The sequence below is a fragment of the Vitis vinifera genome, chromosome 9 (genome assembly GCF_030704535.1).
Source record: "Vitis vinifera cultivar Pinot Noir 40024 chromosome 9, ASM3070453v1".
Classification (NCBI taxonomy): Eukaryota; Viridiplantae; Streptophyta; class Magnoliopsida; order Vitales; family Vitaceae; genus Vitis; species Vitis vinifera.
The window spans coordinates 14,426,810-14,442,487 of NC_081813.1; the positions used below are offsets into that span (position 1 = coordinate 14,426,810).

General features: G+C 30.2%; 1 pseudogene; it reads right to left on the reverse strand.

The window, feature by feature from the left end:
- Positions 1–10,621: 10,621 nt before the first annotated feature.
- On the reverse strand, positions 10,622–14,286 carry LOC100262015 (uncharacterized; annotated as a pseudogene).
- Positions 14,287–15,678: the final 1,392 nt, after the last annotated feature.

Sequence of the window (15,678 nt, forward strand, 5' to 3'; positions counted from 1 at the left end):
CTAGTAATCAAAGTTTACTAGACGGTGAACTAGAAGAAGTCTCTATGGCGTTAACTCCTTCATTCGACCTTGATGATATGAAACAGTTGCTTGATAAAGAGTTTGAGAGACTCTTTGTGTATATTTTTCAAAATTCGAGAAAAGTCGCTTGGCAAAAACTTCCCTTTTTATGTTATTTTCAAAGGAATCCATCTTGGTATGTATCTTAAATGGGAAAAAGTTTTAGATCAAATAAAATATTTCAAAAATCCTATCTATAAGGGATATTACAGTTTGAAAGCAACTTTGGAACATTCAAAATATTCCCTAAGAGTTAAAAATATCTTTATATCTACTCTTATTCTTGTAAAACAAGATAATTGTGAGATTATTTAAAAATTCAAAAAAATAAAAAAAATCTATTATCTTTTAGTTCCATCAAAATAAAGACTACAAATAAAGGCAAAACACCTATCTCTGAAGAAGACTTTCATTCGACTTTAGAAAAAGATCAGAAAAAGAAAAGGCTAATGGTTGAACCAACCATTGATGATCTCTTAGCTTAATCAAAATTTGAGCAAAATCTCCATGAAATAATTTAAAAAAAAACTCCCAAACATTGCTTTTGAAGGGATCAACATTCCTGGATTAAGTATAGTTTGGGAATGTCAGTATTATCTTAACACACCCTATCGAAACAAATACTCCTTACTCCTTTTGTAAAAATATCCCTTTAGAGAAAATGGGTTGTCAATGTCAACTCAGATATTCTATCCCACGTGTTGTTATCTATTAACATCTTAGATCGAAGCAATGGAAGCAATACCAATTTTTTTAAAATTGATCTTTTACGGTTAAAGTACTAACCTTTAGGTTTGGATGTTCCCTAACCTTTAGGTTTGGATGTTCCCAAACCTTAAATTCCAAGTGTTGAAGATGACCTTGAAGTTGTTGGAAGTCTTGTGAACCCACAATCTTCCATTCGATGACTCATCCTTGTTTTTGGCACACTTTTGGTGGGGAAGAAAGAAGGGTAAAGGCTATAGCTCTCTTTCTCTCTAGATGGTGGACGACAAGAGTTATGGAAACCATAACCCCTAGGGGGTATTTATAGAGATCTTAACTAGGCTTAAGTGACTTGAGCCCATATGGGCTTGGGTCACTTAATCTAGCTCAAAATGGGTCCTAATTGATTAATTAACTCAATAGGGCCTACTAATTAATCAATTAGCCTAATCTAGAGACCTTGTTCACTTACCTCTATACAACCTTACATAATTACCAAAACACCCTTATGCACAAAAGTGAACCTAAAGCCAATTTGACCCTCATAATCTGTGTTAACAAGATATATGAGCTTAGTGTGGGGACCACTGGGACCCATAGGAGTACTGGCTCTCTCAGAATCCAATTCTAAAGTTGATTCAACATCCCACTATAGAGAATCAATTGAACTTCAGTATCCTATGTAAATAACAACGAGATATTAAGTGCTCAGGTTTATGACCTACTATCCATTGTATGCAAACTCCCTATGAATTGGTGTTTGTAATCTAATAAGGTAGTGCTATCACCTATCCAGATTACCTCTCAAATCCTTAAGTTATAGATCCCACTTATTATGTGATCAACTGACATACTCTAGCTCCAAGGAGCATATATGTCAAATTTCACTAAAGGAATTACTGTGACCATAGATTTCATGATCGCATGTCCTTTGGAACACCCAAGGAGACACACTATCTCAATCCCATGAGATATCATGGTGCCTATATTGAGAATTACTGTTGCCACCAACCTCCATCGATAGTGATTCAATCCATAAGGATATATGACCACTTTAAGGTCTCACCCAAAGGTTAAAGCCTCCTGTTGATTTTGGCACAGACTCAATATCCTCTCAAGGATGAGAGTCCATGCAGTATAGTAGCTTAGTGAATCATGATAATTGATAGCCTTGCGTCTTGATTCACCGTAGCTCCTATTCCATGTACATCACATACACTAGTGCACTCACCATGGGAAACCCATCCCGACGGCCAAGACAAGCCATCCCTCCAATTAGGAGGTGGTGCACTACAATCTTTATTGGATTACCCAAATCCATGAACCAACTGTGGACAACTTATCTACTTAAAGAAACCTATGACTTATATCTTCTGTACAACTCCTAATACACCCAAGTCATGTACAATGTAAGAGATATGGATTGAATGCTCAAATCAATGTCAATACACCAAAAAATAGCAAGGGGATGGTTAAGTTTAACTTTGTTATATCATGTCTTGCTTTTAAGGGCTTAATCCCAACACTATCGACGTTGAGCTTTAAACCTAGATTCCCATTATCTCTATAAAAGAAATCAACTTGTCATGCATAATTAAGACTTTGTTAGATTATGGGCATCTGTACCAAGCAATTTTCACCACTCTTGACCAAATTGATGAGCTAGATAGTGAGCTGGCATGGACTATTCTCTCAACATGGGAAGTTGTGCCCACAAACCATTTATCGAGTTTATGGTCATGAGTAAAACTCTAGAGTTTAAAAACAAAATAAAGAATACGAAAGAGTTGTTCACCCTAGACAACACTGCATCCTTATCAACAACCACAAAGCTAAGCCTACTTTAGCCACCACTAAAGTACCTTAACCCTGCAGCATCAGTATCTCAAAGCAGATTTGACATTGGAGAAGCTTCCAAATAGCCTCTTATATTTACTTTACTTATGTTATCAAAGGAAATCTAGCCTTCACCAATAGTGAACTGAAAATACATTCCACTATCCTTATCACAGAAATTCCCTACAAACAAGCCATGTATTATCAAAATCTAGTTGAGTTTTACAAAGAACTTGAGACTTATCAATACTCAACTCAGTCAAAGTTGAAAGCCTAGACTCTAAAGAATTCTCAAATCTTTACAAAATATTTGACTAAAGAAAGATTGTGGTCCAAACTACCCAAAGCCTATCGTCCATGTGCAGGAATCTTTCTATTTATCTCATTAGGATAGAGGTGTTAGATAACGAACCCTTGCTTTCACCATAAGCAAAGAGATTGCTCGATTACAAATTCCAGCACATTCTAGCCTAAAGAATTTACTTTATGTAAATTATGGTATTTCTCACTTTTCTTATAACCGTTCATGTGTAAGGTAAGGATGAAAGGCCATCTTCTATCATTTGCTATAAATGCATCTAAGTTTTGTGTTCGATAAGACATATTCACATAGCTCAAGCAAAACTAGAGTAAAAGAATCATTGCCTTCTAAGTATGGCTTTCCAAATTTTTAGTATGTATTTTTGAAAAGCTTATATGACATACTATTTACTATTAGTGAAGGTTCATTTAGTGTATCTTTCTTATAGCTCTATTATTTAAATCTCCAATTGATTTGGAGAAGAAGTTTAGAAAATTATCACAGCAAGTACTCAATTTTATAATCAAAGTTTTTCTTTTCAAAAATTATCTTCAACCACTTATACCTCGAAGAATGATGTTAAGTATGCATGTGACTTGTAATGCCGAAGAATAGGCGAAGGGATTTTTAGCGAAAAATGACTAGATGTCTATAGTAGAATGGTTTGAATTTCAATTTTAGAAACATAAAAATTAGTTTGAAAAACAAGTTATTTTTTATTTAAAATTGCGAAGAAAGTAAGATTTTTTCTTTAAAACCTCTTTAACAAGAAAAAGGATTCGGAGATAAAGTAAAAAGAGAATGATAAGGATGGAAAAAAACCTTCATTGATGCTAAAGGCTATGTTAGAACAACTAAGTAAGAAATAAATCTCTTTATATATATTTATATCTCTTTTGCATCTTTATTTTGGTAGTAAATTTATGATTCTCACTCCTGATGTAATTTCTCGTCTAAATAGCTGCTCACTTGAAAGCTTTCTAGAATATATTGGTCAATTTTTAATTAAAGAATATTATCAATGATTAAAATTATCCAAATATGTCTCAAAATCACCTTAAATATTTAGTTTAATTAAAGAATAATATTTACAAAGAATGAGGAAAACTATCCAAATATGTTTTCCTTAACCTCTGTAAATAAAGGATTTCCTTAGCTCTCAAAAACACATTGGAAGATATAGGAAGACTTTCATATTTGATAAGAGTTGAAGAAAACTCGTTCTTCAAAGACCAAGTTCAAATATTTGAAGAGCAAGTTTGAAGATTCAAAGATTAAGATTGAAACTTCAAAGATCAAACAAGGTGTTTTCAATATGAAATTAAGCATTCATGCCCTCGCTGAACATGAGCTATGCCAAAGTCCAATTGCAACCTAAGACACGCCAAGGTCTAGGCCCGAGTTGAAGGCAAACCAAAGTCCAAGTCTAATCCAAGACATGCCAAAGTCTAAGTTTGATGTAAAACACACCAAAGTTTAAGCTTGACCTAGGACATGTTAAAGTCCATGTTTAAGTTGAAGACACAACAAAGTCCAAGCTTGGGCCTAAAACATACCCAATGAAAAAAATTCTATCTTAGAGTCCTTCATAAAAACGATCAACTTCCACTACAATCACAAATATACTACATACAAGTATTTGTAAATGATTATACTTTGAAAAGGTGATACAAAATTACTAATCAGTAGGGAATTGTTGGCCTACAATGATTTGAAAGTTTCAACATTAAAAGCAAGTGAACAACTTCCCACAATACAATTGCTAATATACTAACTACAAGTATTTTTAAATGATTAGACTTTGAAAAGGTAATATGAAATTACCAATGGATAGGAAATTTTTGGATTGTAATGATGTGAAAATTTCAACAATAAAAGCAAGATTCACTGAGAAAAACATATCAACTATCCTATGAACTAAGACATGTAGATTCTTTCAATTAATCACTATGTAATAAAGTTGTCATAGTGGAGAAAAGTAGCTAGATAAAAGTTGTTGTAAAATGACTTAACTTTGAGAAGGTGATATAAAGCTATGAGAAACTAAGGAGTTAGGGGACCATTAAATTCAAATAAACAAATATAGTTTCGCAAAAGATATACTAATTAGTATTTTAATCAATTCATTTTAATAGTGCAATAAAAGAATTAACTATCTACTACATCTTCACATTCTTTACCTACTAGTAAAAAAGTTAGCATCACTTGAAAATTGGCATATTTTCCTTCTTTCTTTAATGTAGTAGAAGGATTGAACACTCCAAGCTTTAAAAATGAAAAAGAAAAAGAACAAGAAGAGAAAAAATAAAATATGATAGTTAAGATGAAATTCCTATTTTTCAAGTGATGTCTTCACTTTTATATGAGAGGAGTAGCCAATTAAAGGAATTCATTCATAAATCATAGTCCAGTATACTCTCTTCATTATTATTTTCTTAAAATTTGTAAGGGTTTTAAAATTTATGGAAGATGAGCATGAATTTACTATTCCTTTTTATAATTAAGAACATTTTAATTGATCTATAGCATGATCTTTATAAGTAAAGATTTTTCTAAATAACTCATGATATGAAATTAGTGTTTATGAAAATTTAAAGTGATGTGGGTCCATTTTGTCCTCTTATTTAAAGGAAATCAAGCTAAGTTATTTCTTATTATTAAGCTAAGGAATCATCCCTATGTGCATAAAAAAATATTTGAAAATTCTTGATGTGAAAGAGGCTACCTTGGACAATTTCTAAATTCAATATCTATAATCCTAAGAGTGAAAGTCGTCGTTTGAAAAAAATTTAAATCTCTAAATTAGAATGTGCAATTAGAAATGAAAAGTAATGCCTCTTTTATTCAAAAATTTCCTACACAAAATGAAAAAAAAAATCAACAGTTTAAGAAATTCTAAATTCATATGATACTTATGAATATCTTTGTGAAAGAAGTTGAGTATGTGTTAAACAAAAATTCGACCCTATGAAATTCAAATTGAATGTGTTTTACTTTTGGACTTTCAATTAATTAGTTAAAATAATAAAGTAAGTTGGAATGAAAATATGAGGTTATTAATAATCTTTCATTATTTGGGATTGAAGTTTTACTTTCTTCACTTACATTTTGTTTCTTTTTATCTTGAAATTCTTTTGAATTTTAGAAATTAAATTACTTTGGTTTTTTTCATAGCCCATTGAATAATTTCTTATTGTGTATTATATCTAAATTACTTAATTCCTAGCTAATTTTTCTAAAAATTATAATGCAAGAGTATTCAAGTATTCATGAAAGAACTAAAAGTGTTCAATATTACCTTTTAAGAATTTAGGGAATATTTAAAATTCCTTCTAACCATAGGAAATTTTAGGTTTTGAGATTCTTAGAACTTCCATGTGATCATTTGGAAAGTCTTCAAAGGCTTCTACCCCAACATCCTTACAGGGTATAATTTGAAATTCCTTACAACCATAAAAATATAATTTATTGAATTAGATCAATAGGATTTAGAGCATCATATGTTTATAATTTTCTTAATGTATTTGATTGAGAGAGTTTTTTTTTTTTATTTGGATTATCTTTTGGAACTTTGATTTCTTTCTAATAGATCTTGGATTGAATTTTGGATATTAGATATATTATTCCTCCATGATTGCTTTATCATTTTTTATTTTTTTTATTTGTCATTTTTTATTTTTTTATTTGTAACAAAAGGGGAGTAAAAAGATTCATTGAGTTTATTGGTTATATTATTTTCTATTTTTTTCACACTATGTTATTTAGAAGTTTATTGTGTAAGTGCATGCAAATTACAAGGAATTGAAATCACTACATAAAAGGTGGTTTAGACTAGGATTAGGATTAAATTCAATAAGGTTAATTTTTATGAGGAGGTATGGGGGCCCTCATTGTGTGTATATTTTATGACAAAATTTTCAAAGGGGAGATTGTTAGTGTATTATGTTTAGTCCATAATTTTGCTTGTTTTTTACTAGTTATATAAGACTTTGAACTTTATTAGATTCGGATTCAACTTGTCAAAAGATAAGTATGCAATTATGCTTGGTAAAACTTTTGGAATGGTAATACAATAAATTAGGATGAAAATTATTTTGTGTTTTGTAATTTGGTTTATCCTGTGTTTTTAATTCCAAAAAGTATTTTTTTTTTATTTTAATATTGTGTTTATCTCTAAATTTGGTATTTAATTCTAAAAATGATTTAAAATTAAGAAACTCTTCATAATTAAATAAATAAATACTAGGTTTTACAAGTATAAAATAGATAAATTTTATTAATCAATAGATGTTAATCTTCATGAACCCTATGAAAGCATGGTCATTCACAAAAAACTTGAATGTATCCATCTCTCAAATCTTTTAAGATCTGTCTTGAAAGCATATTTGAGTTAAATAAGGTTATAACTTTCATTGTGAAACTTTGACAAAGATTTTGAAGAATTCACTAAGGAACACATGGAATGGAATCAATTTTGTTTCTCTATTAATGAAATATTTGCTCTCACCAGGGAATTCATGCAAGGGGATAAACCAAAAGTAGGTAATAAAGAATTTAATTTGGGGATTGATTAAGGGACTATCGATTCAACCTTTCAATAATAACAATAATAATAAAGGATTTTTATGTATAATTGGTAATCCAAACAAATAAAAACTTAAATCTAATTAAAATTTTAAAATATACCAATAAGTCAATAATATTTTTATTTTATTTTTTGATGTTTATAAGAAAGAAAAATGCTAAAAATTATTTATTAGTTAAGCATACACAAGAATCTAGCATTAATTAAATTTTGAAGGATAAAAATGCAAATCCAATATTATAAATTTTAAAAAAATTACTTAACCTACTTTGCCTTAAGTAATAAGCCATGGTCCATTTATTATTCGTACTTTTGTTCTTCAAAACTATCAAACCATGGTTAATCAACAAGAAAGTTCGATTTTGCAAGTATTGCAATTTTCTAATTGTTTTTGTCAAAAAATATTGATCAATTAGAAAACGTTTATGTTCCCACAATCTTACATGACCTAAAAATGAATAATGAGAATGTTAGTGCTAGAGATTCCAATTTCCACATTGAAAAAGTATGAATAGTAGTTATCAATGACTTGACTTTTCATAGCAAATTGATATAGTATCTATCAATGACTTCACTTCGTCACACGGAAAATTGATGGTGGGACTTAATAAAGAGCTATGGGACCACTGGACCCACATGGACTTGGAAGTTTCAAAAATTCAACCGGACTCCACCAACAAAAATCAACTAACACGTCAAAGAAGGCATGTACCTTTATAAGACATCAATGAATCACTACTCTTAGTTTAATTATATTTAATTATGTGATAAAAAGTATTAGCATTAATAAGCTTTTCACAATTTTCATTTACCAATAAAAATATTCAAATTCATTCTTTCACTTGGAGCCCTTCTATGAAAGTGGAACCAATATTTGAAAAATGGGCGCTTCTTTATTTCATTTTATTTTATTTTATATCTTAAATTTTTCATTGATACATGGCCATTCTAATTCATGATACAAACATCAAAGAAAATAAAATCAAAGAGATTTTGGTCAAATTAGTCTAGATGTTGTGCAAAATTAGACTAGTTGTCATCCCTCGACATGTGTGTCAAATAACACTCAAATACGCTCATTTAAAAAAAATACAAAGAAAGGCAATGATCACATCATATTGAAGTACTTATCTTCCAATCCTATAACTTACACTCATAAAGACTACTATACCAAAGGTAGAGTATTGTGTGGTATAAAATATTATCAAGGAAGAAAAATATAATAGTGAGAAGACATGATCAATGCATAGAATTCAAAGAGAAACATACTTGATTACATGCAAATAAACCAAACATAGGAGAAGTTTGGCAAACAATAATTGGTCAAGAGGAGAGCATAGAGTGCTTTCACCAACCAGAATGTACACAATGAGGACCATGAGAACAAGTTTCTAATGTATAGTGAGGTTCAAGAGAGTTCGACATCACATAGATATATATCACAAGAAACATTGTCAAGTGTCCCTCTACAACTATGGATCCGTGTTTTTCATGTACATTCCCACTCAATGGCGAGACTCGTTTTATTGAGAAAAAATGATTATTTGAAAACCATTTTTAGGTTTTTGGAGTTGTCACTTATTTTATTTATTTTTAAAAAGGAAAAACAAAATAAAAAAGAAAATCCTATGTGACTTCTTATATGGAAAAAGATAAATCTCTGAACCAAGAATTGATTCGGGGTCAGGTTATCCATCGAGAAAGTACAGAGATAAGTCATATTATCTCTCTAAGCTCATATACCTGTGGTCTCTACTAAGCAAGTGAAAGGAATGATGACAATTAAATAATCGATTATGGATACTCGAGAAAAGAATAACACAAATATAAAATAAATCATGATGAAAATTATGTTACGAGAATGTATAAAATAAATTATAAGAGAATTTGCACAAGTTGATTTATTAAACTAATTAGAAACATGAGTTTAATTATTTCCAAATTCAAATAATTAAAAAAAGTGTATTTACATAAAATAAAAATTTTAAAAAATTCCAATTTGATGATTTCAATTTATTTTATTCACAAAAAAATAATTATTTTTATTTTATTTTTGAGTAATTCTTGAAAGTATTATATTTACAAGGAAAGGATTTTGATTTACTTTTCTTAGAAAAAAATGATTTTCACAAACTCTATGAGAAATTCCAATTCAATCTTCATATACAAGAGAATATTTTTATAATTTTTATTACATCCTAATTTTTACAATTTTATTTATAACAAAAAGTATACAATACCAATTTTACGTGCAAGAGAATATTTTTACAAGTTATTTAGAAAAAGGATTTTTACAAATTTATCTACATACGAAGTTATTCCGATCCGATTCAAATTTTATTTAAGAAAAATGTTACTTACAAACTATGTTGGAAGAAGAGAAAACAAAAAGGACTACAAAAGAATAAGTATTTTGATCAAGTTTTATTTTAAAAAATTGATGTTTTTAATTGAAAACAAAATTTTTACAATTTTATTTACACAAGTATTAAAGTCCAATTTAATTTTACTTGAAAGAAAATAGTTTTTCTTATTTTTATTAAAACATGATTTTTATAACTTTATTTACCTAAAATAAATAAATAAACAATAAAAAGTTTTTATTTTTATTATTATTATTTTAAAAAAAAGTTTTATGCATTCTAGATTTTAGCTCTTAAAAAAATTGATATTTCACAATCTTATAATAATAAAAAAAATATTTACAACTTCAATTTTATTAAGAAAAAAAAATGACTTTCCAATTGTATTTAAAACTTATTAAAAAGAACATTACGTTTTTTACTTCAAATTTTTTTTTTATCCTTTTTATCTAAAAATTGATTTCACAATTTTTATTTTTATTTTAAAAAAGAATGATTCTATAGTTCTTATTTTAAAAGAAAACGACTTTGCAATTTTATTTTAAAAAGAAAATAAAAAAATCTTGCAGTTTTATTTAAAAAAAACACATGGTTAAAATTTTTTGTTTCCTATACCATTTAAGCAAATATGCATCAAGTCAATGACATTCACTCCATTTTGCATCCTGATTTGAGATTACAGATTCATTTTTGAAGTGATGAGAGTTCACTGATTTAATTCTTGAATTCCTAAACTCAGCTTTACTTTTACCAAAGTCAAAACAGACTCACTTCAAAAGCTATGAATCACTACCACACACTCTTATTAATATCTTGTGTTTTTCCATGTACATGTTTTCCAACTAAACACTAACAAATGAATCATTTCTAGGTATCACATCCCCCGTACTTGGATACATTCTGGTGAGGATTTAGTGGTTCTTCATGAAGAACTTGGTGTGACCCTTCAAAGATTTCTTTGTTAACACAAACTGGCCAAGAGGTGTGTGCACACGTGTCAGAAGCTGATCCTCCACCTACAGATTCTTGGCGACCAAACTTGGAGTTCATGTCCCAAAACCCTCAAGATCGATTGAGCAGTGAACAAGGATGGCATAGTAGCATGATTAATTTTGCAAGCTTTGGAACTCCAAGAGGGCATTGTGGCACATTTGATCCAGGGAATTGTCCAGCCAATGCATTGTTAGTTGCTGAACAGGTAAGAAAGACATTTTCTTGCTCATATTCAACGTGAAACTAACAAAACAAATGTTGTTACTAGAACACCATTGCTATTTCAAAGGAAAATATCAAGGTTATATTTCATTCTCAGAAAATACCAAAGAAAAAAAATAATAAGGAAAATTATTTTCTCATGTTTAATTGTCCTATAAAAAATACTAAAGAAAATCAAATATAATTAAAACTAGTTAAAAACTTATGCATTTTAAATTTATTTAATCATTATATCGATGAGTTAAAATAAATAAAATAAGTCTAAAATATAAAATAAAAATAATGTATTGGGTTTTAATCTATTTTTTATTTTTCTTAACTTTTTCTTTGTATTTTTTTCTCTTATATTTTTTCTCACATTTTCCGGAACCAAATATAACCTAAATTCCTTACTGTTTCCAATTATGGCAATGTAAAACATATTTTCCTCGGAATTTCCATATACCTGACCAAATTGAGAAACAGGATTTCCAAGAAGTAAAACAATCCAGAAAAAAAAAAAAAAAAAAGAATTTATGGTAATATGGTTTCTCCTTGGCTTGCCAGAATCTACCTCAGTTCTTAACTTCAATGATTCAACTCCAAAACTACAGAAAAATCTTCTATAGAGAAAGTGGTACCTTGCACTGTAAGGCGCCTTGCAAGTAAACCTGAGATTTACTTCTGCAACTGTTCCACCATGAAAACCAATAATAAAAAGCCTTCCATCAACATTTAAACCATGTGAAGACAAGGAATTGGTGCCATGAGATGAGGTAGAACAGTGATGGCAAACCTGCTGTAACAAATACCCTTGCTCCTCGGTATTTCACTATTTGGATAGAAAAGGTACCAATTCCAATTGAACCCCCATGAACCTGAAATAATATCAGTCCTCATTTCACAATTCAACCATGCATAAAAGTTCCATCTAGATAAAGAGGGAAAAAAATTACCATTTGGATTGTGCATCAATCGCCAATTTGATGATAGGATCAACCAAAAGTAACTCTTTGTGGTACTCATCTTACTTCAACATAAAATTTCTACTTTTGGGGTAATTAATATCAGCCATCCAACATAATTTGCAATAGAAGGGTTGAGAAATTACCCTGACAAAATTGTGCAATAAAAAACAGCATGGCCTTGGATGCAATGAAATCATGGGACACAATGCATCTAAATAAGAATATGATGATGTAATGTTTTAATTAGAACTGTTGTACATTTGTATCTCGGGGCCTAGGCGATGCCAATGCGGCGCCCGAGATTTTTGGCTCTGGTGCCTAGGCTTGAGCCAATGCAGCGCCCAGAGTGGCCTCCCCAGGATTCGAACTCAAGACTAAGTCTTTGTGGTTGCCCTCCTGGTACCATCTAAACTAACCAAAAATCTCGGGGGCTGCATTGGCATCGCCTAGGCACCGAGATACAAATGCGCAACAAGAACCATGGCTCTTCTGCCTCCCTAATCCAATATTGATGCACATGCATTAAACACCAACAGAGTAAATTTGTGCACATTGGACATTTTTAAACCATTAGAACATGCACAACCCCATTAGGCTAAGTCATGTGCTGGTAAATATATCAGGCACCAAAAAATAAAAAAGACCGAAAATTCACCAGGAATGTTTCTCCTGCAGACAGTCGGCTCATCCTTAAAACAGTTGACCAAACAATACATGCAACCTCAGGAATACCAGCAGCATCCTTCAGAGAAACACCAGTGGGGCAGGAAGAACTTGCCCAACTGGAACAGCCACTTTTTCAGCATGCCCTCCACCAGAAAGAAGAGCACACACCTGTATACCACGAACAGTCTTACAGATTCACCATGTACCATGTATATTATAAACTTGTACTCAGAGGAAACAAAATCACATAAAGGATAGCATTAAAATCGGTGCTTTCTCTCCTAATCACTAACAGATGGTAATAGAGTGGATTCCAGTGTTGCCATGATTCACAAAACATGACAAAGGAAATGGTCAATCGATCCATTACAATATAGAACCTGTTTGTTTAGTAGAAGGGAAAATGGTTTTTTCATAAAAGCTTTAATTTTAAAAAATGAAGACCATGAACATGTCCATTTCAGAACCTTTTAAATTGATAACGTGTTTTCATTTTTTAAAAACAAGTTCTGAAATAATTCATTTTCAGGAAATATTTTCGGAAACAAGTTCTGAAAGTAGGCTACCAAACATGTTTTCTGCATCCATTTCTGTTTTGGAAAAGAAAACACAGTTCTTATTTCTGCTACCAAACCGGTCCACAATATCTGGAAAAAAATTCAGTAACCAAATTGGTAATGAACCCAAAACCTTACACTGACCAATTTTCTTACAACCATAAATTTGAAAAACCGATAAGCTCAATAATTTAACCTTTATTGATACACAAAATTAATCAAAAAATCACAAATTTATCATAAATTTCCCCAAAATTCTCAACAAAGACTCCTTAACACAATCACGAACAAAAAAATTCCCGTTTTCACAATCAAGTAACTCCTTATTTACACGTTCCTAGTGTTTGATTGCCGAGAAAAATACAGGAACAGCTACGAAATCAAAATATTGAGCAATTGAAATACCTGATCGCCAACCTTCCATCGAACGACGACCTTTCCAACAGCTTCGATGATTCCAGAACATTCGAGACCGGGGTAGGGACTGCCGCCTTTGAGGGAGGGTGCAAGCCCTTCCTCTGAAGCGTATCTGCTCGATTAATGGCAGCGGCGTCCACTCTAATTAGAACTTTATCATCTCCAATTTCAGGGTTTTCGACTTCTTGCACTTGGAGAACTTGGGGATCACCGGTAGTGGCGATCACTACGGCTTTCATGGCTGCAGGCCTGACTGTTGAAGCTACTTTTGGGATATGAATGAGAGGAAGATGAGGCAGTTAGGGTTTGGCTTCGAGGTGAAAATTAATTCTGAAGAATTAATTCGATCACATGAATCTTTCGATTCGGGAGGGCTTTCGGAAAGAGAAGGGGTTAGGGTCACGGGATAAGAGGAAGACGAGGCAGAGGTTGGGGTTTTTTGAGAAGAAAACCAGGCAGCAGTTAGGGTTAGGCTTCGAGGTGAAAATTAATTTGGAGAATTAAATTTGATTTGGGTTCAGTGTCTCAGAATGTGAAGGTTCACGAGAGAGAGGATAACACACTTTAGTTTTTTTCCATTTTTTTTTTTAAATTATTTTTTTCCATGTGGTAGATTGGAGAGTTATATAACCTAATGGAACAAATAATCCATAGGGGATCTTGTAATCATGCATTTTTTTAGATTTTTAAAGAATATGTGCTTTTAGGAAAATAACCTTTCAAAACAAGAATTTAAATAATAAAAATAATCAATATTCCAAACTTACCCTCAATCCTTCCTCTCTCACCTTCGGCCAACTATCACTTTTTTTTTCCCATATTTTTTTTTAAAAAAAACCTTATATTTTAATAATTTTAAAAATTCAATTGTGTTTAATTTTTTTTATTTATATTTTTCATAACAAATTTTATTTAATCATTTATATTAATTTTTTTTAATTTTATTAAAAATTAAAATTTTTGTATGTTGACATCCTACATTGATCAACACAACCATCCGAAAAAAAGACATCAATCTTTTATGAAAAACGTACCACTTTTTTTATGAAAAAAAAAAAGTAACACTAAAATAACACCAATCTTTTACGAATATTGTACATTGATCAACAATATTCCAAAATTTTAATTTTGCCAAATCACAATAAAAAAGACATAGTGAAAATCGGGCATTGTAGTGATTTATGTTGAGGAAATATTCAACTAAAAAAACTATAGAGAAATTACATAAATATAACTCACCAAATATCATAGTAATCTAAAGACATATAGGATAGCATACCTATAATAATATTGCAACAAAATATTCACCAAAATATTGGATTTTTGTATATATATATAATATAGTAATTTAAAAAAATATTTATTAAAAATAGGACACTTTTGTAAGTATTTCAAAATCTATGACAACAGAGTTGGTATTGAAAGATTGATTTGGTTTCTTTTCTTTTTTTCTTTTATCTTAATCATATGGGCCTGTTTTTTAGTCCTTACTTTTGGTTATCTTGTTTGTTTAATATTTAGTATGGAAGGAGCTCTTGACAACTTAAATATTTTTGTAATATATTATGATATATTTTTCTACCATAGCTATCTTTAAATTTTTGTTGTGTTTGTAATATTTGTTGAATCATATTTTTTTCTATTTCTCTTTTTTTTTTTTGTTGGATCTTGACGATTTTTGTTGAATAAAAAAAAAAATACTTTTTTTTTATAATGAATTGGATAAGAATGAAACGAGAAAAAATTATCACTTTTTAGATTTTAAACCTTAAAAATATTTGTTCAATTTTTTTTTATCTACTGGTTTCCTAAGGAATTAAAGAAATTCATGATTTTTTTTAAACTGCATGCTTTATTATTAAAAATATAAACTAAAATAAGAAACTCATGATGTTTCTGTCTCCCTTAATTTCATAAAATAACCCAAAATATGATGCAAATAAAAATAAATGAATTCATATAAATTAAAATGAATAATATTGCACAAATTATATTTGTCATCGCTCTTTTTTAAAAACATTACTTT